The sequence below is a fragment of the Schistocerca serialis genome, chromosome 2 (assembly GCF_023864345.2).
Source record: "Schistocerca serialis cubense isolate TAMUIC-IGC-003099 chromosome 2, iqSchSeri2.2, whole genome shotgun sequence".
NCBI lineage: Eukaryota > Metazoa > Arthropoda > Insecta > Orthoptera > Acrididae > Schistocerca > Schistocerca serialis.
In genome coordinates, this window is record NC_064639.1 from 212,484,172 (window position 1) to 212,510,095 (window position 25,924).

Consider the following 25,924-nt stretch of genomic DNA (forward strand, 5'->3'; position numbering starts at 1 on the left):
TATTCTCTAAAGCTGTACGTCCTAAATAACTTCCGAACTAGAACAGACTAGAGATTGGAGTATCGTAATTACAACGTACGGCTATTTATACTTTAATAAACACTATCTTTGGTGTCCCAGACCTACGTTCTATGACTATAATATTGATTTTCTTACGTATTGGAATAATTAATATTTTAATATTTTCTACTGTTTTTCCCCCTTTCCATGTTTCTAAAATTTATAATTAAATTTTCCTTTTCTTTTCTTTTGTTTTCTATACTACATATTTCCCTCTATTTGTTTTTTATTTATTTTTCGTAATTATTACTTGTGGAGGGACTTGGGTCATTTTGTGAACTGATATTTTTTTTTTTTTTTCAACAACGAGAGTCGCTGTGGATGTTACACAGGTTAAGGGCGGAAGAAGGTAGAACAACTCTATTTAAATAATAGTGGGCATGAAACTCAGTTAACTACATATATTTTCGTGAAGAAGCACAAATGCATTAATAAGAAGCTCACACGACGGAAGAAGGTAAAAAGGGAATAAAATAGGCGATGGAAGTTCCTGGATAGGAAATAGTTGTTTCTGAACTGGGAGAAAACGCTCAGTCAATGTACGACGGGGAGTCAAACGAAAACCTTGGAAAGTGTAATTAAAAATCGACATTTAGCGCTATTGTTCAGTAAGTTGGCAATACTATTACCAAAGCTGTAAAGAATGCCCTACTGGCGGCGGCATACTACAGATAATCGAAATGCGGCCACAATACCAGTTCAAAGTGGTTTCCCCAGTTGCGACATCCACCAAGGAAGAACAGCGTTCTGTCGTACGTTATCTGAATAGGTACGAAACCTATTGAAATCCATCGGCGAATAACGGCTCAGTATGATGATGCATGTCTGTCAGTGCGGCATGTGTATGAGTAGCGTAGAAAGTTCGGAAATGGTGTGATTTCTGTGATAGACGCCCGGAGCCCAGGTCGGGCACACCGCGTTGTGACACCAGAGTCTGCTGTAGCAGATAATGCCACTGTAATGGGAATCGCCATGTGGATGATATAGCCGCAGCACATCACATCATTCATGAAGTGCTTAAGTTTCGCAAAGTGTCTGCAAGATGAGTGTCACGGCAGCTCACTCCAGAACTGAAACAGCGAAGCGTTGACGTCTGTAAACAACTTCTGTGGCGCTTTGAAGCAGGAGGTGAAAGACGGCAAGCAAGGAATGGCGCCCTTTCTCAACACCAAAACCCAATAAGTTCTGGACGCAGCCATCTGCACGGTAGGTTTTGCTGACACTCTTTTGGCACGAACGAGGCGCTATCTCGGACCACTACACGACTGGGGAAACACCACCGCCAGTTTGTCGTACTCCAGTATGATAAAAAATGATCTTCGGACTGCAGTACTATCAAAGTGTCGTGGACTTTTGACAACAGGCGTTATTTTGCAATTTGACAATTCCCGGCTTCATACAAGCTGTGCAATATTTGCAACCATCAATGACCTGCTTTAGGCTACTCTGCCATACCCAGCAGACCTCGCACTGGGTGATTATCACAGGTCTGGACCATTCCAAGGGGCGATGGGAAGAAATAAATTTCATTCTGATGAAGAGATGTAGCAGGCAGTGCAGGAGTAGCTGCGCAGACGGCCAAAAGAATCCACGAACTTCCTCCGCGCAGGAGAAAGTGTGTTGAACGACAGGGAGACTTAAGTCGAAATATGGTACCCCATGTGTTCCACTTTTCCTTAAGAAAAAAAGCAAACAAATAAATGAATAAATAAATATAAACGTAGGCTTCCAGGGGCCATTGTGACAGTCAGTGAAATTTAAGGTTTTTATTTGCCTCGCCTTCGTAAACAGATAAAAACGAGACACATGCAAAAACAGAGGTAAGCCGTATATTATTTCAAAAGTAAGCGCCATAACTGTTAATATGCTTATCCCACTGTGAGTTAAAACGGTGCCGGCCGCTGTGGTCTAGCGGTTCTAGGCGCTCAGTCCGGAGCTGCGTGACTGCTACGGTCGCAGGTTCGAATCCTGCCTCGGGCATGGACGTGTGTGATGTCCTTAGGTTAGTTAGGTTTAAGTAGTTCTAAGTTCTAGGGGACTGATGACCATAGATGTTAAGTCCCATAGTGCTCAGAGCCATTTGAACCATTTTGAAGTTAAAACGCTCAATGCCTCATGGAAAAATGTTTGCAGTTCCCTACGGAACCATGACTGTACCCCCGTATGCACTTTTTCGTTCGAAGCAAATCGATGGCCATGAATGTCTCTCTTCAAGGCTCCAAAAATATGGGAACCTTAGAGGGAGCGATCGGGACTGTATGGAAGATGTATAAGGGGTCCGCAGCGTAACATCTGCAGCGTACTCGAAATAACCTTGGCAACATGTGGGCCCGCATTTACATCTGTATTGTGCAAACCACTGTAAAGCGTAAGATACATTCCATCGTATTACAGTTTTTCTCGCACTATTCGCGAGTGGACCGAGGAAAGAATAACTACTTAAATGATTCTGCGCACTTTGCAGTTAATCTAAACAAGTATTTGCGGTTTCTAGGGCAGAGATACTTAGGGAGATGCAGTTTGTTACTGGATTCCGCACTTAATACTGGCTCCTGAAACTTAGTAGGAGCTCGCATTACAGATGGTGTCTATCTATAGGAGTCTGCCACTCCGGGCTTTTCAGCATTTCTGTGACACTTATACTACTCAAGCTGCACTTCTTTCATACATTCAAAATCCGCCGCCAGTCCCTGTTGTTACGACTCCCACGCACTTGAGCAATATTCTAGGATGGATCGCCCGAGTGTTTTGTACGCACTCTCCTTTGCAAACTGACTGCATTTTCTCGAGATCCCACCAAAGGATGGAAGCCTGCCACCCGCTTTACGTACGACGGCGTCGATGTTTTCATTCCATTTCACAGGCCTACGAACTATTATAGACAAGTATTAGAATGAGTTTAATAATTCCAAGTCGCTCACCGATAATAAGGTCGTAAGGTATTACGCTTTTGTACAATTTTAGATTGTTGAACATTTTAACCAAGTCTTTGCATCAGTTAAAAGTCTTATCAAGAGCTGACTGGAAATCTGTTCAGCTTCCCTCAGACAGCACTTCATCTATATTAATAGCAAATCTCTTAAACAGTCGTATCTGCCTGTTTGTCTGTTCGAAGTTGTTTCTCCAAAACTACTAGACGAATTTTCGTGGTATCTCCACAACTAACTTGAGCATAGCTTGGGGCACCATATAGGCTTTGTTTCATCAAAATTGGATAGCGAAAAAAAGATATCATAACGGAAAGTTTTTTTCTGCTATAAATGCGAAAGTAGCTCTGCTACGTTTTCACGACTAACCTGCTGTACCGATTTCAATGAAATTTGGCATGGTGATAGCTCGAGCCCTGAGAAAGAACTTAGATACTTTATAAAGTGTGTAATACAAGATACTTACTGATTTGGACAATATTACGCGAATTAGGGAAAATATTTCGTCTTTGAAAAAGCTATTTACTCTTTGACTTTTGTTCTTTAACGTATTTGTCAAAATGCTTTTATTGGTAGATATTTGCTACGTGATACCATTCAAAGTAATGAATACAATGCTTATACAATCTTGAATGTGTTTAATCCATACTTCCACTCTATTTGTTGCATAATTTACACGTTGTATAAAGTGTAGCTACTTCAATAGCACAATGCATCAGATGTGCGCACCTACCCATGCGCCTCTGTAGGCTTTGCTCGGCAGCGAGGCTGCAGATGATGATGCATCGTTTGTTGGGACAGCTTGGGATGTGGGACGTGGGGCGCACTTCATGAGCTATGCTTATATGAAGAAGCAAACACGTGAGAGTAGCTGATGTTATTGCACGTACATCACTCATCATAACAAAACAAGGAATATATGAGTACAGCCACTTGTATCACCCAGTTACACACAAATTCATCACCTGAAAAAGTCTGTGATTACTATTAACATTGTCTGCACGTCATAAATGTATAACAAGGACAGCAAGGACCCCTGCACATATCTCTGGGTTACTTCTGAAGGTCCTTCTACATCTGTTGATGACCTTCCATCCAAGATAACGTGCTGCGCCCTCCCTACCAAGAAATCCTCAGCCTAGTGACAAATTTTGGTTAATACCCCATATAATCGTACTTTCGATAATAAACATTGCTATGGTGCCCACGCAAATGCTTTATGGAAGTCAAGGCACTGTGCATCTGCCTCACTAGTTTGATATATGGATTTGAGAATATCATGTAACAAAAGTGCTATTTGAGTTTCGGATGATCGACGTTTCTGAAATCCCTAGAGACTGGCATGGTAGAGATCAGTCTCTTTGAGATACCTTGTTACCTTTGAGCTGAGAAAATAACTTAGTAAACTTGTATGTCCGAATGGTGATTTTAGCCTCACATCTCCCGAATTCGACTCCAATATATTAACCTTTTAGATGAAACAAATATTCGACGTCGAAATTCAACCTTTTTTCTCCTTGAGTCATCAGTCTTCTGGCTGGATTGGTGCGATCCTCCACGATTCCTCTCCCGTGCCAACCTCTTCTTAGAGTAACACTTGCACTCTATGTCCGCAATGTTTTGTTGGATGTATTCCAATCCCTGTCATCCTCTACAGTTTTACCCTCAGCAGCTCCGCCTCATTTCCTCTCCGATTACCAGAGAACCTTCTTATCAGTCCACCTTATTTTCAACATCCTTAAATAGCGTCGTATCTTTATAGCTTCTACTATATTTTTTTTCAAACATACATTTGCGAACTTGCGTTAGATACTTTGAGCCGCTAGTAGTATCACAGTGCAACATGTCAAAAGCTCAAGTTTCCCCGTGACTGAAGAAACCGTCGACGAGCCACATGGCAGGTCAAACAAGTAATACCCGAATCTAGACCCCCTGCTTCTCACTACAAGGCTTACGCAGATACAGGAAAAGTCTTAACAGAAAATCTGCGTTAATGAGATTGCATTATATTACCTAATCCTCGCTGTATTTGCGACATGAGGTCTCTTGGCTCAGGAATTCCACAAGGTGAAGCAAAGGAAGTGTGAACTTTGTGTCATATTCTCACACACCATCCTATCGGTGTTACGTGAATCTCTCAACAAATGAACGGATGGAACAATAATAATTAGTGGATGTTGGAATGAAGGCTGTAAGGAGAACTACATATACTGCTGTTTTTATGGTCTTCGGTCTGAAGACAGGTTTGAGATACCTCCCCATACTAGTCCATCTTGTGCAAGTCTCTCTGAACAACTACCGGAACAAAAATGGCTCTGAACACTATGGAACTTAACTTCTGAGGTCGTCAGTCCCCTAGAACTCAGAACTACTTAAACCTAACTAACCTGACATCACACACATCCATGCCCGAGGCAGGATTCGAGCCTGCGACCGTAGCGGTCACGCGGTTCCAGACTGTAGCGCCTAGAACCGCTCGGCCACCCCGGCCGGCAACTACTGGAACCTACACCCATTTCTTGCTGTTTACTATAGTCATCCCTTTGTCTCCCTCTACAATTTTTACCCTCCACACTTTCCTCCATTACCACATTTTCGATTCATTGATGTCTCCTTTTAGTTAATTTTATTAAATTTCTTTTTTCTCCAGTTCGATTCAGTATTCCTTCATTAGTTACTCAATACATTCTATCTAATCTTCTGCATTCTTCTATGATATCACATTTCAAAAGCTTCTACTTTGTGAACTGTTTATCGTCCATGGTTCACTTGCGTACAAGGCTACACTCCAAACAAACACCTTCAGTAAAGATTCCTAACAATTAAATTTACATTAGATGTTAACATATTCCTCTTTTTCAGAGACGCTTTTCTTGCTTTGGCCAATCTGCATTTTATATTCTCACTACTTTGAGCATCACCATTTTTTCACAATTTTGTCAATCTGACACGCCAGTTATACAGAATTTGGCACGATACCCCTCAGGAGGACGTCTTATAACTTTATGAATCAATGTCAAGCTGAGTAACGGTTTGCATAATGGCCATAGCTGTACCAATGCGTTATTGACTTGCTCAATTTGTGAAGCTCTTTCTCTTACAGAAATCATAATTTTTTTTTTGATATTGTAACCACCTGTTTGTCTGTACGTGTATGCCACATCTACTAATTTCAGTCCCATTCGGATAATTTCTTCGTGATACCCCGCTTTTATCCCTTACAAAGTATTCATAAGTGCTCGTGCAATTAAACAAGGGATTCAGCCATTGTGTGGCTTGCTGCAGACAGTAAGCTCACATTAGCAAATGGTTTTAAAAGGAACAGGACGATATGAAAAGAAATAGTCATATCGATAGCTAATTTGTTAATAACTTGCAGCATTAGAAAACTACTCCTTTTACAGAATATGCAGAAGTTCATTGAAATTCCTCAACCAACGTCGGATTTCAGACTGGGTACAAAAAGAGATAAATTACTTCACAGTATACAAAAATAATTATGTCAATCAATCAGTTATATTACTGTTTTTATCAAAATTTCCACATACCATAATCAAACTCCATTGAATTAATAAACCCAGCCAATCCAAGTTAACTTCGAGCTAGAGATGAGAGTGCAGATATGGTTAACGTCAGTGAGTGGCATACCTAACTACTAAGTTTACTTACAGCTTTCTTACTCTGGAGGATTTTTTAAATCCGTATTTGAGCAGAGTCCAGTCGAGAAGGGTAGAGCGAGTCAGTGTCCGGCCATTGCAGGAGCCGCAGTCTTCTTCGAAGGACAAGTACTGCCACTAGGAGAAGGGGAGGAGGTGCCAGGTGGAAGTTAGGACCAGTGTGTCGTGTGCGGAGGAAGCTCCACTGGAGAGGAGACGTCCGTTTATGTGCCCTAAATGACGGAAAGCTGCTGTGTATTGTTTTTAGTACATAAAGCCCCTGGCGCCAAAGAGATGTGTCGCAAGTTAACAATTACGGTGCTGGTCTCGTAAGTAGTTGCCAATACATGTCGAACGGCTGAAACCTTTTTTTTTTTTTTTAATTTTATAATTCGAGTGAAAAATAGGTGGTTGGAACTTCAAAACTTTTTAGGTGTATTAGACTTTCTACTTTAAGAAATATGACAGATGGAGTGATACAGAGTCCAACATTACATTCACATGACTCTTACTTCCTGATGTACTACTGTCATAACAACACAATCTGTGACAATAAGCCGGCTGGAGTGGCCGAGCGTTTCTAGGCGCTACAGTCTGGAACCGCACGCCCCCTACGGTCGCAGGCTCGAATCCTGCCTCGGACATGGATGTGTGTGATGTCCTTAGGTTAGTTAGGTTTAAGTAGTTCTAAGTTCTAGGGGATTGATGACCTCAGAAGTTAAGTCTTCATAGTGCTCAGAGCCATTTGAGCAATTTTTTGTGACAATTATACGATAAACATATGCAGTAAGTCATCTTCAAAAAAGTCTACAATTACTACAATTTTCAAATGACGTGTGATCTGAATCATAATCAAATACTTTGTTTTCTTCCCCTGTAAGATCATCACAGTCTTTCCGAATCATTTTATCCAAGCGATTCTCCTCTTCACTGCATTTTTGAACGCAGAATCAACATAAAAGCACACAGAACGCACGAAGCGGAGAGAACTCAAAAGACACTTACAGCCTACGAAGCAAGAGACATTAACAAATGTTGGAAAGACGGTGAATTGTTCAAGCGATACCGCTACTGCCATCTTTGTCTGCAGACCTCACAGATAGTTTTAAATCCGTAATAATATATTTGACACTGTGGAAAATCATCGTACCTGGAGTGACGTAGTATGACGTCTACCGCACATTCCCATTTTCCGCAAGCGCTGTAATATGCGTCAGCAGCATGCCAAGTGTTAACTGTGAGGGGGGCGCAGTATCGCAGTGCCTGTGCCCTGCAGGAAGCTTGTATTCTGGGAACCGCTAGGCCCAGTACGTTGCAAAGATAAGATTTCACAAGTGGTGTGAGAGAATGGAATATCCGGCACTTCTGTGCTTAAGAATACAACACATGCAGCCATCATGCTAGCTCCAGTTAAACTGAATTGTTGTTGACCCTGTTTAAAAAAAATAAAGAAAAGCGCAGTAATAGCAGCTACCATTGGACAATACAGTGAAGCGCCAAAGAAACTGGTATAGGCATCGAGGTAAGAATAAGGGGAGATGGCGCTACGTATCCCAGCCGTACTACGTTTTGAAGCCATGGGGGCGTGGCTCGCTGCCATGACACTCTGACCAAAACATTGCCAGTGTGCTATAGCGCTGCGTGTATTACAGTCGCTAATTGCACCATATACGCATGTAACGTCATCAGATTGGTTGTTTCAAAGTTTTTGTTTAAAATAAAATCTCGCAAAGGCGAAATTCCGCGTTTGTTCTGATTAAAAATAGTTTTTAATGTAATATTACGAATAGCTAGCCTTCAATGTAAACGATACAATTTTGTTAATTCAGTAATAAACGTGTATCACAAACTAAATAATAGAAACTGAAAACTAAGTTAGCTATACCCTCCCTCCAAAGCCCCATAAATACACCTTGTTTGTAATACGTACTGGGACATTTCAGTTACGTTACACTACTGGGAAACACTGTTCATTTCCACCAATATTTACTGAAATACGGTACACAGAATGGCAAATCTACACAGTGTCCTGTTTAGGCCTGCACTTTACGCCAGTTAATGTAGTGTTAGCTTTTAATTTGGTACATGGTGAAGACAAAGTGAGTTACTCAACACTTCGATTATCGGCGATACGTACGTATTATACTGAAACGTGAACTTGAAAACTAAGAATTTAATTCTTTGAATCAACATACCTTTTGCAAATGTTTTGGGTGTGTAGGGAAAACTGATGCTACAGCATTTTCTCGGAGCCTTACTGTTGAAAGGGAAGTTCGGTCTATGTCCTCTTCTCGGAAATGCTGAGAACATACAGAGCTCCATTTAGACGCACGCCAATTCTTCCTCCTCACGGTATTCTCCCACAGAGCTTTCCGACTTCCATTTTTAAGAAATCTATAAAATCATACAGGAGAAAAACACGCTATAGTACAAGTACCGCTGTAGCACACGTTCATTCACAATGAAGTTGTAAAATCACACTTAACGAGACAACTTACACATGAAATGTTATTCCATTCGATTTCGCATCACAATCAGAACGATTCGTACATCCGAACACCACACAAGTCACCATAATAGCGCAAAATCCTTCCAAAAGCGAGCGACAAGCCTATGCACACACGCTTACAGCAGCCATGTTTTGGTCGGATTGAGATGGCTACCCTCGGCTTCACATAGCTTCACAGCTGTGACGTCACGGCGTCTCCCTCTATTCTTACCTCCATGGGTATAGGCATGCTTATTCAAATACAGAGACAAGTAAACAGTTAGAATACGGTGCTGCGGTCGGCAACACCTATACAAACAAGTGCCTCGCGCAGTTGTTAGATCGATTACTGCTGCTACAATGGCAGGTTATCAAGATTTTAAGTGCATTTGAACGTGGTTTTATAATCGGTGCACGAGCGATGTGACGCAGCATCCCCGAGAGAGCGATAAAGTAGGCCTTTTCCCGCGCCACCTTTCCGCGACTGTACCGTGAATATCAGGAATCCAGTAAAACAACAAATCGCCGACATCGCTGCGGCCGGGAAAAGATCCTGCAAGAACGGGACCAACGACAACTGAAGAGAATCATTCAACGCGACAGAAGCGCAAACCTTCCGCAAATTGTTGCAGATTTCAATTCTGTAGCATCAAAAAGTGTGAGCGTGCGAATCATTCAAAGAAACATCATCGATATGGAATTTCGGAGCCGAAGGCCCACTCGTGTACCCTTGATGACTTCAGGACACAAAGCTTTACTCCTCGCCTGGGTCCGTCAACACCGAAATTGGGTTGTTGATGACTGATGTTGCCTGGTCGGACGGGTCTCGTTTCAAATTGTATCGAGCGGATGGACGTATACGAGTATCGAGACAACTTCACGAATCCATGGGCCCTGCATGTCAGCAGTGGACTGTTCAAGCTGGTGGAGGCTCTGTAATGGTGTGGGGCGTGTACAGTTGGAGTGATATGGGTCCCCTGATACGTCTAGATACGACTCTGACAAGTCACATGTACGTAAGCATCCTGTCTGATCACCTGCATCCATTCATGTCCATTGTGGATTCCGACAGACTTGGGAAATTACAACAGAACAGAGCGACGCACTACACGTCCAGAATTGCTGCAGAGTGGCTCGAGGAACAGTCTTCTGAGTTTAAACACGTCCGCTGGCCACCAAACTCCCCATACATGAATGTTATTGAGCATATCTGGGGTGCCTTGCAACGTGCTGCTCAGAAGACATCTCCATCCCGTCATACTCTTACTGATTTATGGACAGCCCTTCGGATTCACGGTGTCAATTCCCTCCAGCGCTACTTCAGACATTAGTCGAGTCCATGCTACGTCATGTTGCGGCACTTCAGCCTGCTCGCGGAGGCCCTTCACGATATTAGGCAGGTGTACCAGTTTCTTTGGCTCTTGAGTGTATAAAAAAATTCTGTAGTGAGAGAACTCTACTCGCATATGTTTAGGTGGAGACAGGCTGGTGGGCTAGAAAGCGAAATAGACGGTGGGAGTCAGTACTTGCTTGTTTCCGAGCTCCGATATTACGAACATCCACGATAGGTTAATTATATTAAAGTTGAACACGGAAGAAAGATTGTTGCGTTCTTTAGAATAGACGTGATTGGTCGGCACTCAGAAAAATCACAGTCACTGATAAGAAAAATCATGAAGAAAGCTCACACTCAAAAAGATAGAGTAGACCTCTGCTTATAGCTGGAAGCACTCCGTCTATCCTAGATTGACCAGGGATTGCTTCTACCAAGAGAGGGACTTCAGTTCTGGGCTCTGAGGAAGAGCAGCCTTCGGTGCAGACCAGATGACCCAGAATTTTCTGCCAACAAAGCCACCACTCGCAGGAAGCGGTAATGCTAAGTATGGTGAATAAAACTGCAGTGTTCACAAACAGAATTATAGGATTTACACGAAAATTTCAGATTGACTTTGTGCTATCTTAACTCTATTCAAGTACATCAATTAACAATCCTGAGTTCAACCTGTGCTCAATCAAGACAGTGGGTGCATGAATGATTGATTCTGTAGTCCCTTCTTCCCTCTCTGAACAACATTCAGTAATCACTGTGCGACTTCTGAGAAGTTAGTTTTTTTCCCAAATTTTGTATTGACTTTACGAAATTTACTTAATACCCGTTACATGAGTTTTGCCAAGGTGCAGATAATTTAATTCCATTGTAACCTGTAGTACGGTTTAATGAACGTAACAGCTTCCTGTCTTTGTGCACTCGTGCTTAACTTGAGATCTACAGGAAATTGTAAAAAGACCATTACTTCATTCAGTGGTTTTATGAAGTCCCCATTCTTATCTTCTTGTGAGTTACGGCAGCCACGTTCCATGTATGTTAGAGGCACCCGTATTTAATAAATTAAATTCATTAAGATCAAATAAGACTAAAGGGCATCCCATCAAAACTTATAAAATCATTGGGGGAAGTGGCAACAAAACGACTATTTACGCTGGTGCGTAAGACACATGAGACTGACGATATTCCGCTAGAACAGTCTGGAACCGCGCGATCGCTACGGTCGCAGGTTCGAATCCTGCTTCAGGCATGGATGTGTGTGATGTCCTTAGGTTAGTTAGGTTTAAGTAGTTCTAAGTTCTAAGGGACTAATGACCTCAGGCGTTAAGTGCCATAGTGCTTAGAGCCATTTGAACCATTTAAACCTTTTTTTTTTTTTTTTTGGCCGCTAGACTTCTGGAAGAACACTATCCACACAATTCCCAATTCCGAAGGTTGAGTGACTCACACAATCAGCATAACAGTGCATGCATCCAAGTAGCTGGTAAGAATAGTATACAGAAGAATGGGGAAAAAATTGAGGATCTGTTAGATGGCGATCAATTTGGCTTTAGGAAAGGTACAGGCACCACGTCGTGGTTGATAATGGAAGCAAGACTTAAGAAAAATCAAGTCTTGGAAAAGGCATTCGCCAATGTAAAATGGGTCCAAGACATTCCAAATTCTGAAAAAAGTAGCTATAGGGAAAGACGGATAATATACAATATGTACAAGAACCAAGAGGGAAGAATAAGAGTGGAAGACCAAGAACGAAGCGCTCGGATTAAAAAGCCTCTAAGACAGAGATGTAGTCTTTTGCCCCTACTGCTGAATCTATTCGTCGAAGAGGCAATGACGTAAATAAAAGGAAGGTTCAAGAGTGGCATTAAGGGGACATTGTGTGTCCTAGGCCACCACTGTTAAATTATCGAATTTTGTGACCCATTATCTTGGAAACTTTTTAGGGCACCAACTTACAGTTTTCCATAATTATTGATTGCACCTTTCTAGATACACTAAACTATAATTATTACTAAACTAGTATTGTGGGGCATGTTATTTTTGTTTTTTCAAACACTCAATTTTTTGACAGAATCTTGTAGATAAATGAACACAAAAACAAAACAACTCAGGATATCTTAATTATTCTAGTTCCATATGTGTTGAATCTCACACTTGACATGCTGTGAAAATGTCATGTCTCTACCATTAGTACATCTCCAGAGAACGGGTCATTTATTGCAAAAAATGTAGTTCAGAGATACTGAGGCTTAAAACATTTTTATTACAAATTCTTATACTGACTTACGTTCCTGAGTCTTTTATGCGCTAGACTTACCCTGGCCCGTGCTCTGTGTCTTCTTCAGTGTCACATCAGTGCTTGCTTCCTCCTTTTCTTTCTTGCTTCTTTTGTCATTTTCTGAGCTGCTAGCTCTGCTTCATGTACACGAAGCTCATCAAGTTCCAGCAGTCCTTTAGTTGTGTTCTGTCCAGATCTTACCTCCAGCTTCTCCAGAGCCTTAAATCTTTCATAGTTCCCACCATTAAAAGTTATTACAGCGTCGGACACTGCTAACTTTAGAGTCATAAGGCCAACAAATACGTTTTTAGGCACACAGCAGCACACAACATTATTGAAGGACTCATTCACATTCTGGGTCTTCCCATGTACACACTTCTTTAGTAGCTCAGGATTTGCCAAATCTCTGTAAATAGGTTTGATTGCCTCCATTGTTGCCAAAGGAAGAGAATGTTTATGTGTAAATTCATGCAGGGTGCCACAAAATTCAGCGTGCCTATATTTACACCAAGTGTTTGGTGGAGGTGGACATACAAAGCATGACATGGCTTTTCATCGGTTGATATTCGATGAAAGAAAGTGTTCCACACAGCTCTTTTCATTTTCTATAAATTGTCACAGTTATCTCTAATACCCTTCATTTTATTTACGTATAAAAAGCAATAGAAGTTAGCTTACTATAAAAATATCCAATAACTACACTACTTTCGACGACAACTGGTATCAGAAACAAATGACTGATTTGTTTATTCATAATGCCAACTTCTGGGATGTAGTAGTAGGCAGAAAACAAAGCAATTCACAGCCTTCTAGACTGTGTAGTTCCCAAGATATGACTGCTCAACTGCGGCAGTATATGCGTAGCCACAAAATTGGACAATCACACGTCAACATTCAAAATATTATTTGAAGGTCTCACAATTGTCTGATTTTAATGTATTATATACCAAAATGTTCAGCGAAGTCCAAAGTACGTTATGGAGTAGGAAACAGAAAATGTCAAATTTCACCGAATTTCACATACAATGTCCCCTTAAAATTCAAGGTGAAAGTGACACGGTTCGCTGATGACATTGCTACCCTCAGTAAAATGAAGAAGAACTGCGGGGTATTTAGAATGGAATGAGCTTACTAATGAGTGCAGAATATGGACTGAGAGTAAACCGAATAAAGACGAAAGTAATGGAAAGTAGCAGAAATGAGAACAGAGAGAAACTTAACATCAGAATGGGTTTTCAGGAAGTAGACAAATTTAAGGAATTCTGCTACCTATGCAGCAAAATAGCGCACGATGGATGTGTAATCTTATTTGTACGTCGCTGACATAGAAGACCGCAAACCTTCTTTCCTTCCTGTCTGGGCAAGCTGTGCAGTGACTAGAGTACATGTAAAGCTTACTGGGACAGGGTAAATGCTAGCTACAATGGAGTCGATAATTCGATTGTAATACTGGCATTTTAGTTTGATATCCCCCACAACTCATTAAATTTACAAAAAAATGTGAATTTCTTTGTCCACCCGCACACTCCTGAGAATGGCACATTAACAATTTGCAATTACGCGCCCATGTTACCGGCAGCTACGTTGGTAAATACACGGCACCTCGCAAGGATAACTACCTGATCAAGAATATTAGGTAAGTCGTTGGAAGTGGTTAAGCGTTGGTGAAAATCTCGCTTCTGACCACACAAAGAGCTCTAACCGCAGAACTCTGCACGGAACACGGAACACGGTGCTGCGATACAGACCATATACCTCCCTTCGAAGACGATGGCCAAGGCGCCGTCTCCAAGTCCGTACCGCTCGATGGCTGAAGGCGAACTCCTCTCTCCACAGTTCTCCCATCTCCCATGCGTACGAAAACGCGGAGGAAGAAAACTCAGTTTCGGCCAATGTCGAACGCTCTATCATCGTCGAAATCCCTCCACTGAGATCTACCTAATGATCGAGTAGGTCATAACGCTCCTAGGCAAACGAAATTCCCATCTTCGCCACGTGTTGCCCAGCACAGGTGGCTCCGGATGCCGGGCTATCCCCAAAAGCGCCGTATTTTCCCGCATTTCCGGTGACCGCTACCTCCCTCCCACGGCGGCCCGGCTAGCTACGGCCATCTGCAGACTTTCTATTCCACAATTCTCAACTTCCTTCGCTTTTCACCAACGCTTTAAGTTAGTGACTTAATCATGCAGACATGCAGGGAATACTGCTCGAGAGTGCCTCATATTTATCATAATTCAATAGAGTCATGATCTGATGCCCTTTCCAGTCCCTTTAATATTGGTAAGCTAACGTGTAAGTGCCCATATCCTGGCACCTTACAGATGGAGCAAGGAGGACGTGAAATGCAGACTATCCATGCCAAAAAGGCATTTCCTGGCCAAGAGTAGTCTACTAATATCAAACATAAGTCTTAATCTGCGGACGAAATTTCTGAAAATGTACGTTTGGAGCACAGCATTGTATGAGAGTCACACGTGGACTATTGTTAGAGGAGGATCAGTAGAGAATTTGAGATGTGATCCTACAGAAGAATGTTGAAAATCAGGCGGTCAAATAAGGTAAGGAAAGATTCTCCGCAAAATCGGCGAGGAAGGGAATACGTGGAAAACATTGACAAGAAAAAGAGAGTGGATGGTAGGACATCGATTAAGGCATAGGACATCAGGGAATAACTGCCATGGTCCTAGAGGGCGCTGTAGAGGATAAAGGAGACAGTGGAATACATCCAGTGAAGAGGATAGCACAGGAGAGGAATACACAGTGGGCCGCATCAAATCACGCAGAAGACCGACGACCCAAAAGAAAATTAACTATGACTGATGTGAAGAGTTCAAGTGGTGCTACTCCAGTGTGCAGCGTTAGTCGTTGGCGTACCACTATCTGTGCACTTCTCTCTGCTGCCACAAATAGGGAAATCGCAACAACGGTCACCGGACTGGCAGTACAGTCCAGGAAGGAGAAATGGGGAAAAAATTCGAGTAGTCGTAAATATTTGAACAGTGGTACGGGAGAGTGTAATGAACAACATACAAAAATCCTGAACATGGGGTTAAGGAAGCGTTTACAGCTCACTTTTTAGATTTTTCTTGAATGTATCGTAAACCGCTGCTTGTAGTGGAAATTATTCCCAGTGCAAAACTGAATTACATTACTTTTCCAACAAAAACGATTGAGACACCCTGCTAAGCCCGCAGGACAGGATGGGTAGTTTAAGTTGTGGAAAGGGGCCAAAACAAGCAGCTGTCAGTTACACTCGAACGTACAACCTTTTATTGATCAAACATTACAAGAGCCAAGCAATTGTTTTTTAAACTCAGCTTTAGTTTTGGAACTTAATTAGCGGCTGAATGCGCTGCACAATCTCATGCCTTAAGGGCAAGACCACTTTAATTTAAAAACGTCTGAAAGCCAATAACTTAAAGCTCAAACAAAATCAGAAATTTAAAAGGCAAAGCCTTACCTTGAAACAGTTCCTTAATTAGGCTGAAGGCCCAAAGAATCTGACACCTTAAGCGCAAACAACTTAAATTCAAAATCGGCTGAAGGCCCAACACTTAAGACTCAATAACATTAATTTTAATAATGCCAAATTCTTTACGTAAAACAGTTCTTAAATTAGGCTGAAGGCCCAAAAAATCTGACGCCTTAACGGCAAAACAACCTTAATCTAAAAATCGGCTAGAAGCCACACAAGTACAGACAACAAGAACAAACAAGAAAAGGCAGTACACCCAAGGGCGCTCAGAAGTTCCGAGAGTCGGCCTGTAATTCAAACACAAACGCTCGCTTAGGTGAGACAGGCAGTCGGCCCAAACATTGTCGATCCGACGAAAACCCAACCGTCAGACAGTCAACGGACCCACCGACAAGATAACCTCCACCGGAGGGTGGCTAAAATTTGCCAACTTGAAAACACACATTGTTGCTTGTAGGAATATCCCAACAGCTGGAAACGAACTCCAAACGACACAATGTGAACAGTCGTGACTTGCTGGTAAATTAAGTCAAAACTCAACTTTCATGTCCAGGATCGGTGAGCCACGAACCTCGTAGCAATGGGAGCAGCCACCACACACTCTGGCATAGCATAGAGGCCGCCAGCGGTCCCGGCCAAACTACAGGCCGTGGAGATTTCCTCGCTGTTGCATGCCAACCGACCAACTCCCAGGCCCAGAAACGGTGAAAGGACCAAATATACGTCGGCTAATTGGACGACCAACCGACCAACCAACGGTCGTCCCACTCCAATCTCCCTCTATCGCACAGTTCATGTGTGTCGCCAGCAGTCGGTGAGCACTGGCTGTCGGCGCCTCATCGGCGCTCCGTCCCCCACTTCACTGCTGCTGCGTCCCGACTGCAGTGCTGGTCTGTCTCCAACTGACTCCCAGACACACGACGACCTGGAAATACTATCGGTCGCTCCAGAGATGGTACGACAGTGCACTTATCGTTACACACTGCTGCTGCCCTCACACGCAAGTAAGGCGGGAAGTTAGTGACGCCAGTAAATGCAATAAGAAAACGAGGCGGCAGTACCGTAATAGAAGGTGACAAACAAGAAAAGGGATAAATGCGAGCCGTGCATGGCTTAACGATCTTATCAACTTTTTCTCTACTTCTAATAGTTTCCTCGTTGCAAGGGGTGGAAAAATCACAGATTATTAAAAATGGCGTTTAAATGGTATAACATAGATGTTTAATGTTAAATGAAGTGGGTTAAGAACAAATATTAAATATGGTACCACATATTGGTGCATGAGAATCATATTAAGGGATAAATTTTGTACTGAGGTGTAATGTGAGGAAAGATAGGTCAGCAGATTGTGATGATGTTTTTCCCACTCTCATAGGTACGCAAAATGAAGAGCGCGCAGCCGAGTTCCCATTCTCTCTACCGCACTAAATCACAAAAAGCTACTACAGTGTGTTTCACAAATTTATACCGGCTCTTCCGCAGCTCGCCTACTGAATCACTGGCGACGCAGGTGTACAGACATGGCCGGGGGTGTTTATTTTCCACAAAGTTTGTTAACAACGCATGGAATATAAATAACAGTTATTAATAACACTAAACCAAGAAACACATAAGGACAGAATCTACATAAATCTCTGTACACAATTCTACACTGCAAGGGAGGAAACTGATTCCTAGTCATTCTGAACGGCAATTATAGCGTTCTTCGGGGAAAGGCAACTTCCCTCCCGCAAGCACTGCTTGCTTTCCAGTTTATAGATAAAACTATGTCTCCCCAGCAATCCCTGTCCATTTATCTCACATGATCAGACAAAATAACATCAGTGAGCTTTCCTGTACGGGGTGAATCACTTAAAACTTTTCACCGCAAATATTGCAGAAAAAGAACTTGTAGTTCAAGAATGGTTCAAATGGCTCTCAGCACTACGGGACTTAACATCTCAGGTCATCAGTCCCTGGAACTTAGAACTACTTAAATCTAACTAACCTAAGGACATCACACCTATCCATGCCCGAAGAAGGATTCGAACCTGCGAACGTAGCAGTCGCGCGGTTCCAGACTGAAGCGCCTAGAATCGCATGGCCACCGCGGCCGGCTACGTGTTGTTGATGAACGGTTTTTACGGTATTGGTTGGTAGCCAGGGGCTCATATTGTTAGCCAATAAACAGACTGTAATAATAGTTAAAAAGTGTATTTTTCGTACAAACATACACTATTTAAATGGAACAATGTCTATAGTCATTAAGAAACTAAATGCAGGGTGAGTTATATCAGTGGTGTTTGTTGCAGGATTCTAGCGCGAATCGTTTAAGAGATACCGTATTTTGAAAAGTTTCCCCATCGACACTTGTTTGCGCCATTCAACCTGCGTAGTTGCTAGCTAAGATGTTGCTATGTTTACTTACAGTGTGCTTGCGTGTTCCTTGAGTGCACTGCGACTTGCTACTCAGTTAGTGTGTGACTGTCCAAGCAGCAGGTTGTGAGTGAACGATGGGATTTAGCAATGCAGAGAATGCCGATATGCTAGTGGTGTATGGAGATTGTAGGAGGAATGCCACTCGCTCTTGTACGGTGTATGCAGCAAGATGTTCCTACAGGCGTCAACCGCCTCGGCATTTATTTAACAGCGTCTTCAACCAGTTACATGTAAGTGGTAGTGTAACACCTAGACACCGTAATAGAAGGAAACAAGTGACGACAGAAAAGCGGGAAATTAATATTCTTGCTGCTTTTGCAGCTGACTCACACGTTAGCTCTCGAGCAATCACTCGAGGAAGTGGTAGAGTGGGGCAAGTGTCCTATGCATTCCTCATCGATATAGGTTCCACCCCTACCGCATCTCCCTCCGTCAAAAGGTGCATGGAAACGAATACGAAAACCGTGGGAACTTCAGTACATGGGAATTAAGACAGGATAGCCCGCCCGGTTAGCCGTGCCGTCTAACTCACGGGTTTCCGGAGTGGGAAGGAGCGCCAAGTCCCCGCCACGAATCAGCCCGGCGGACTTGTGTCGAGGTCCGGTGAGCCGGCCAGTCTGTTGATGGTTTTTAGGCGGTTTTCCATCTGCCTCGGCGAAGGCGGGTTGCTTCCCCTTATTCCGCCTCAGCTACACTATGTCGGCGATTGCTGTGCAAAGAAGTTCTCCACGTTCACGTCCACCGCCATTACTCTACCACGTAAACATAAAAGTTACACTCGTCTGGTGTGAGACGTTTCCTGCGGGGGTCCACCGGGGGCCTAACCGCACAATAACCCTGGGTTCGGTGTGGGGCGGCCGTGGGGTGAAGTGGACTGTGATGCTCGTCGTGGGATTGCGGTCCACTGCGGCTGCGGAGAGGACGGAGCCTCTCCGTCGTTTCTAGGCTACCGGTTAACATACAGTACAATACAAGACAGGATACTCCAGACGTATCATGTATCTTATTTAGTGATGAAGTCACATACATCAATCATGGCAGGTAAACCACTGAAACATGCACTATTGGTCTGTCGGCGATCGCCCTTGGCTTTGTCAGGGGAACTCTTGGCTTCGTCAGGGGAACGTCAGCGTCTATGAATTTTAAACTTGTGGTGGGGAACAGTGAACCATCAGCTCAGAGGCAACACTGAACGCGCACAAGTGTTGCAGCCTCCTAACAGACCATCATCCATGTATCCTAGAAGATGTTCCTCTGCAGACTAGGACGAACCTGTGCAACCAGCATTATGGCTGTCCAGCCCATAATGCACGAAGTATAGAGCATATCTTCATGAACTATTTCCAGATCGTTGGATTGTACGCAGAGGACCTGTAATTTGGCTGGTGCATTCCCCGGATTTGACGCCTGTGGACTTCCTTCTGTGGGAAAAGCTGAAAGACGCTGACTGCAAGAACATACCAACTACAGCCGATGACATGCAATAACTTAATACTGCAGCCTCCTCAGACATCTCCGCTGAAATGCCAGCATGTGTGGAGCAGTCGTTCCATAACAGACTGGAAGCGTGTATTGCCGCTGCCGGTGGTCATTTGGAACACAACCTGTGGTAGTCAACTGTCTCGTACTGGCCAGAATCCATATAACTAGTGTAAGCACATATGTTGTTCATTAGTGTGTGCTATCACAGGTATGGTACAAGTGACGGTGTGGGAACTTTACAGAATACGACTCGCACCAGAATCCTGCAACAATAGTCTGCAGACGCTAAGCTAACTTTTCGATGATGATGTTTGGTTTGTGGGGCGCTCAATTGCGCGGACATCAGCGCCCGTAGAAAGTCCCAATTTTTACACAGTCTAATTTTGATATAGTCCAGTCTAGCACTGTCACGAATGATGATGATGATGATGACGAAATGATGAGGATAACACAAACACCCAGTCCCCGAGCAGAGAAAATCCCCAACCCGGCCGCGAATCGAACCCGGGACCCCGTGAAACTTTTCGGTTCCGCGCCCCAAGAAATCACGTAATTCTGAGGCAAATAAATCGCAGAAGCATGTTCGGAGCGCATTTTTATCCGGATCCGGAAAGGAAGTTCCTTGAAGGTTGCTCGATATAGAGGCAAAGATGAAAATGTGAGGGTGCAACATCAGGTGGATAAGGCGGGCACGGAAAGACTTCACAACCCATCTCCTGTATAGCGTTGTTTGTCAGTCTAGCAGAATGCGGGCGGGCGTTATTATGGAGTAGCATTATTTCACGCAATCTTCCTGGTCGTTCTTGGACTACGTCTGCAAAACGTCACAGTTGTTGACCATAAATGCCAGCAGTGATGATTACACCTCGGAGAAGCTATTCGTGGTACACCACATCGTCGCTGTTCCACCATATGCATAACATTATCTTTTGTGGAAATGCACAGGTCTTAATATGGGGAGTTGCTGCATTGTTTGGGCTCAGCCATTCGTTTCTTTTCCTTGCGCTAACATAAAGACACCATTTCGCGTCACCAGTACCAATATAAGATAGAAAGTCCGTGTTGTTCACGAGCCGCCGGCCGCTGTGACAGAGCGGCTCTAGGCCTTTCAGTCCGGAACCGCGCTGCTGCTACGGTTGCAGGTTCGAATCCTGCCTTGGGCCTGGAAGTGTGTGATCTCCTTAGGTTAGTTAGGTTTAATTAGATCTAAGTTCTAGGGGACTGCTGACCTCAGAAGTTAAGTCTCATAGTGCTCAGAGCCAATTGAACTTTTTTTTTTTTTCACGAGCCAATTTATGACGAGGAAGCAGGGATGCACCCGATGATTTTGGTGATTTTGCGTTACTGATACCCCCAGTTTTTGAACCTTCTTCAATGCATGCAAATACCGCACAACGGTGGAATGATCACAGTTCATCATATTTGCCAGTTCTCCAATTCACTGATGTGGATCACTGTGGAATAATGGGTTTAAACGATCTTCATCAAACACCGAAGGCCTTTCTGAACGTGGAGGGTTACTAATGTCAAAACGATCGCCCATACAGCGAGAAAATTCATTTTTTTGCCGTCCTCCATCCAATGGCATTGTCCCCACACACGGCACAAATGATTCTGGCTGCCTCCGTTGCTCTCATCCCTCTGTTGAACTCAACCAGGAGAATACGCCGGAAATGTTCGGAATTTCTCCACTTGACGCTCCATTTCCTAGCGCCCACGGGTCCACTCACTATGTTCAAACGGAAAAATGATAATATGTAAACTCAAATAGCAACAGTGAACTACAAGTAAAAAACGACAATCGATAGGTAGTCCCATAGCAACCGGAATACCAGTATGCAAAACAAACACACTACGAACTTATGCTCCTACCTGTTGTTGTTGTTTTTGTGGTCTTCAGTCCAGAGACTGGTTTGATGCAGCTCTCTATGCTACTCTATCCTGTGCAAGCTTCATCTCCCAGTACCTACCACAGCTTACATCCTTCTGAATCTGCTTAGTGTATTCATCTCTTGGTCTCCCTCTACGATTTTTACCCTTCACGGTGCCCTCCAATACTAAATTGGTGATCCCTTCATGCCCCAGAACATGTCCTACCAACCGATCCCTTCTTATAATCAAGTAGTGCCACAAACTCCTCTTCTCCCCAATACTATTCAGTACCTCCTCATTAGTTATGTGATCTACCCATCTAATCTCCAGCATTCTTCTGTAGCACCACATTTCGAAAACAGTTTAATTTTGTACTGAGAAACATTTTCACTAGAAGATTTCGAGACATTCAGAAAAAATATAAAAAACTGACCTTTAAACGCCCCTCCTCCGGTGAGCATTTTGTGTATGTTGTTCATGACCATCGCCCCTAATACTTCTTTTACCATGCTATCTTGATCTATTCGTCAAAAAAGCGCCCTTGCCGTGCAGCATAATCCTATCTGATTAACAAAATTTGCATCGCGGCTGTAAGTGACCCCGTCATCGAATAAAACCTGTGTGACGAATATTAGCGCCAAAAAGCAGTAACGCAGCGTTCGTAGTGTTGGCACGATATTCGTATTCTTTTACGTTCTTTGACGTGCAAACGATTGTGTTTGCGCGTATATGGAAATGGCAGCGAACACTGGAGAACTGTTGGCGAATGCTCGTGCGCTTCCCTTCGCTCCAGTCTGAACGAGCCTCTGCAACAGACACGCACGCGGCGTGGCAGCGCGGCAAGAGATAGGCCTAGCGTCCTTGCGAGTGTAGCAGGGCCGGACGACAGGCGAGTGGACCAGATGCAGGCGCGTCGGGGTTTTCCCGGTCGCCGACTCTTGCGACTGGAGCGCCGGCTGGAGCTGGACGCAACTGACCTCGCTCTGCCCGCAGATAACGCCGAACGTCCACGAGTCCAAGGCCGCGGGCCCTCTGGTTGCCCACATGAGCCGCGGCGGCAACGCTCCGAGGCCATGTGGAAAGATTGCCATCTGGAGCAGTCTCACACTCCCCGTTCAAACGGTAGCCACTGACACTAGATCAACCATTTGGGCGTCGATAGAGTATTAAGCTGGACCTAGTGGAGTGGTATAGACCACGGGGCAACTCTCTCTAGATGGAGAGTCCACGCTGCCTGCCGATACATCACCGAGGGGCATTCAATAATTAATGCAACACATTTCTTTCTGAAAGCAGGTTGGTTTTATTTGGAATTCCAGTACACCATATTACTGGCCACCCTTTCAGCTACAAAACCCCATTTTTCAACATATTCTCCGTAAAAGATGACGGACTTACGCCATTTTACTGGAAGGGCCTGTATGTTCACATGATACCACTCTCCTGTTCGACGTCCGAAACAACGTCTTCCTGCATCTACACTGAATAGGCAGAGAAACTGGTACACCTGTCTAACATCGTGTAGGGCCCCCGTGAGAACGCAGAAGTGCCGCAGCACGACATAGCATGGACTCGACTAACGTCTGAAGTAGTACTGGAGAAAATTTATACCATGCATCCTACAGGGCTGTCCACAAATCCGTAAGAGTACGAGGGGGTGGAGATCTCTTGTGAACAGCACGTTGCAAGGCCTCCCAGATATCCTCAATAATGTTCATGTCTGGGGAGTTTGGTAGCCAGCGGAAGTGTTTAAACTCAGAAGTGTTCCTGGAGCCACACTGTAGCAATTCCGGATGAGTAGGGTGTCGCATTGTCCTGCTGGAATAGCCCAGGACCCTCCAAATGCATAATGGACATGAATGGATGCAGGTGATCTGACAGAATGCTTACGTTTGAGTCACCTGTCAGAGTCGTACCTACACGTATCAGGGGTCCCATATCACTCCAATTGCACACGCCCCACACCATTACACAGCCTCCACCACCTTGAACAGTCCCCTACTGAAAGACAGGGTCAATGGATTCAAGAGGTTGTCTCCATACCCGTACACGTCCATTCGCTCGATACAATTTGACTCGTCTGACCATGCAACTTATTTCCGGACAACAGTAGTCCACTGTCGCTGTTGGTGGGCCTAGGCGAGGAGTAAAGCTTCGTGTCGTGCAGTCTGCAAGGGCTCAAGAGCTGGCCATCGGCCCCGAAAGCCCATAGCGATGATGTTTCGCTGAATGGTTCGCACGCTGACACTTGTTGATGGCCCAGCGTTCAAATCTGAAGCAATTTTGCGGAAGCGTTACTTTCCTGTCACGTTGTCGATTCTCTTCAGTCGTCGTTGGTCCCGTTCCTGCAGGATCTTTTTCCGGCCGCAGGAATGTCGGAGATTTGTTTTACCGGATTCCTTATATTCACTGTACACTCGTGAAATGGTCTTACGGGAAACTTCCCACTTCATCGCTACCTACGAGATGCTGTGTCCCATCGCACGTGCGCAGTATATAACATCACGTTCAAACTCACTTAAATCTTGATAACCTACCATTGTAGCAGCAGTACCCGATCAATTGACAGCGCCAGACTTTTGTTGTCTCTTGTAGGCATTGCCGACCGCAGAGCCGTATTCTGCCTGTTTACACATCTATATGTTTGAGTACGCATGCCTATACCAGTTTCTTTGGAGCTTCGGTGTATAACCTCTCCGTCATCGACGTACTGCTTCCCGTGGGTTGCATCCTTCATTGGGCCAAACAGAAGAATGTCAGAAGGCGCGAGATCCGGCCTGCAGGGTGTACTTTTATGAGCTCCTCTTCGGTCCCCAGACTTATGTGTGAGACCTTGAATTGTTACGGAGAAGTTCGTTCGCGTTTTTGTGTCCGCGAACACACTGAAGTCGGATTTTTTTTTAAATTTTTTTTTCTTTTTTTTTTTACAGTTGCCTGAAGGTGTGTGCGTCCGGCCGACACGCAGGAAATCGGACAGGTTTGCGCGACCTTATTGCGATGATTACAGACGCCTCTTTCAACGAGTCACATCGAGTGTTGTTCAATGCCAGGTCTGTGTAGTCAATCTGAAAGCGTCTATGAATGTCAGAGATGCTCTGGTTTTCCGCCAGAAGAACTCAATAACAGCTCTCTGCTTGGAACGCATCTACTTTACAGCCGCCATATGGATGGCGTTGTATAGCCCCGCCACCTATCCGAACTTCATGATACCATAGGGGTCGAAGCGGGAATATTCCGCGATCTCCCACAACAAAGTTTGCATTTTTTCAGCCTGATCTGGCCGAGAAAAAAATTTGTTTCCTTAGTATGCAGACACAATAGCGCCTTTCTTAGCAATCATATACACTAAAGGCCATTAAAATTGGTACACCACGAAGATGACGTCCTACAGACGCTAAATTTAACCGACAGGAAGAAGACGCTGTGATATGCAGATGATTAGATTTTCAGAGCATTCACACAAGGTTGGCGACGGTGGCGACACCTACAACGTGCTGACATGACGAAAGTTTCCAACCGATTTCTCATACACAAACAGCAGTTGACCGGCGTTTCCTGGTGAAACGTTGTTGTGATGCCCCGTGTAGGGAGGAGAAATGCGTATCATCACGTTTCCGACTTTGATAAAGGTCGGATTGTAGCCTATCGCGATTGCGGTTTACTGTATCGCGACATTGCTGCTCGCTTTGGGTCGACAACCAATGACTGTTAGGAGAATATGGAATCGGTGGGTTCAGGAAGGTAATACGGAACGCCTTGCTGGATCCTAGCGGCATCGTATCACAAGCAGTCGAGATGACAGGCATCTTATCCGCGTGGCTGGCCTGCCGAAGTGGCCGAACGATTCTAGGCGCTACAGTCGGAATTCGAGCGACCGCTACGGTCGCAGGTTCGAATTCTGCCTCGGGCATGGATGTGTGTGATGTCCTTAGGTTAGTTGG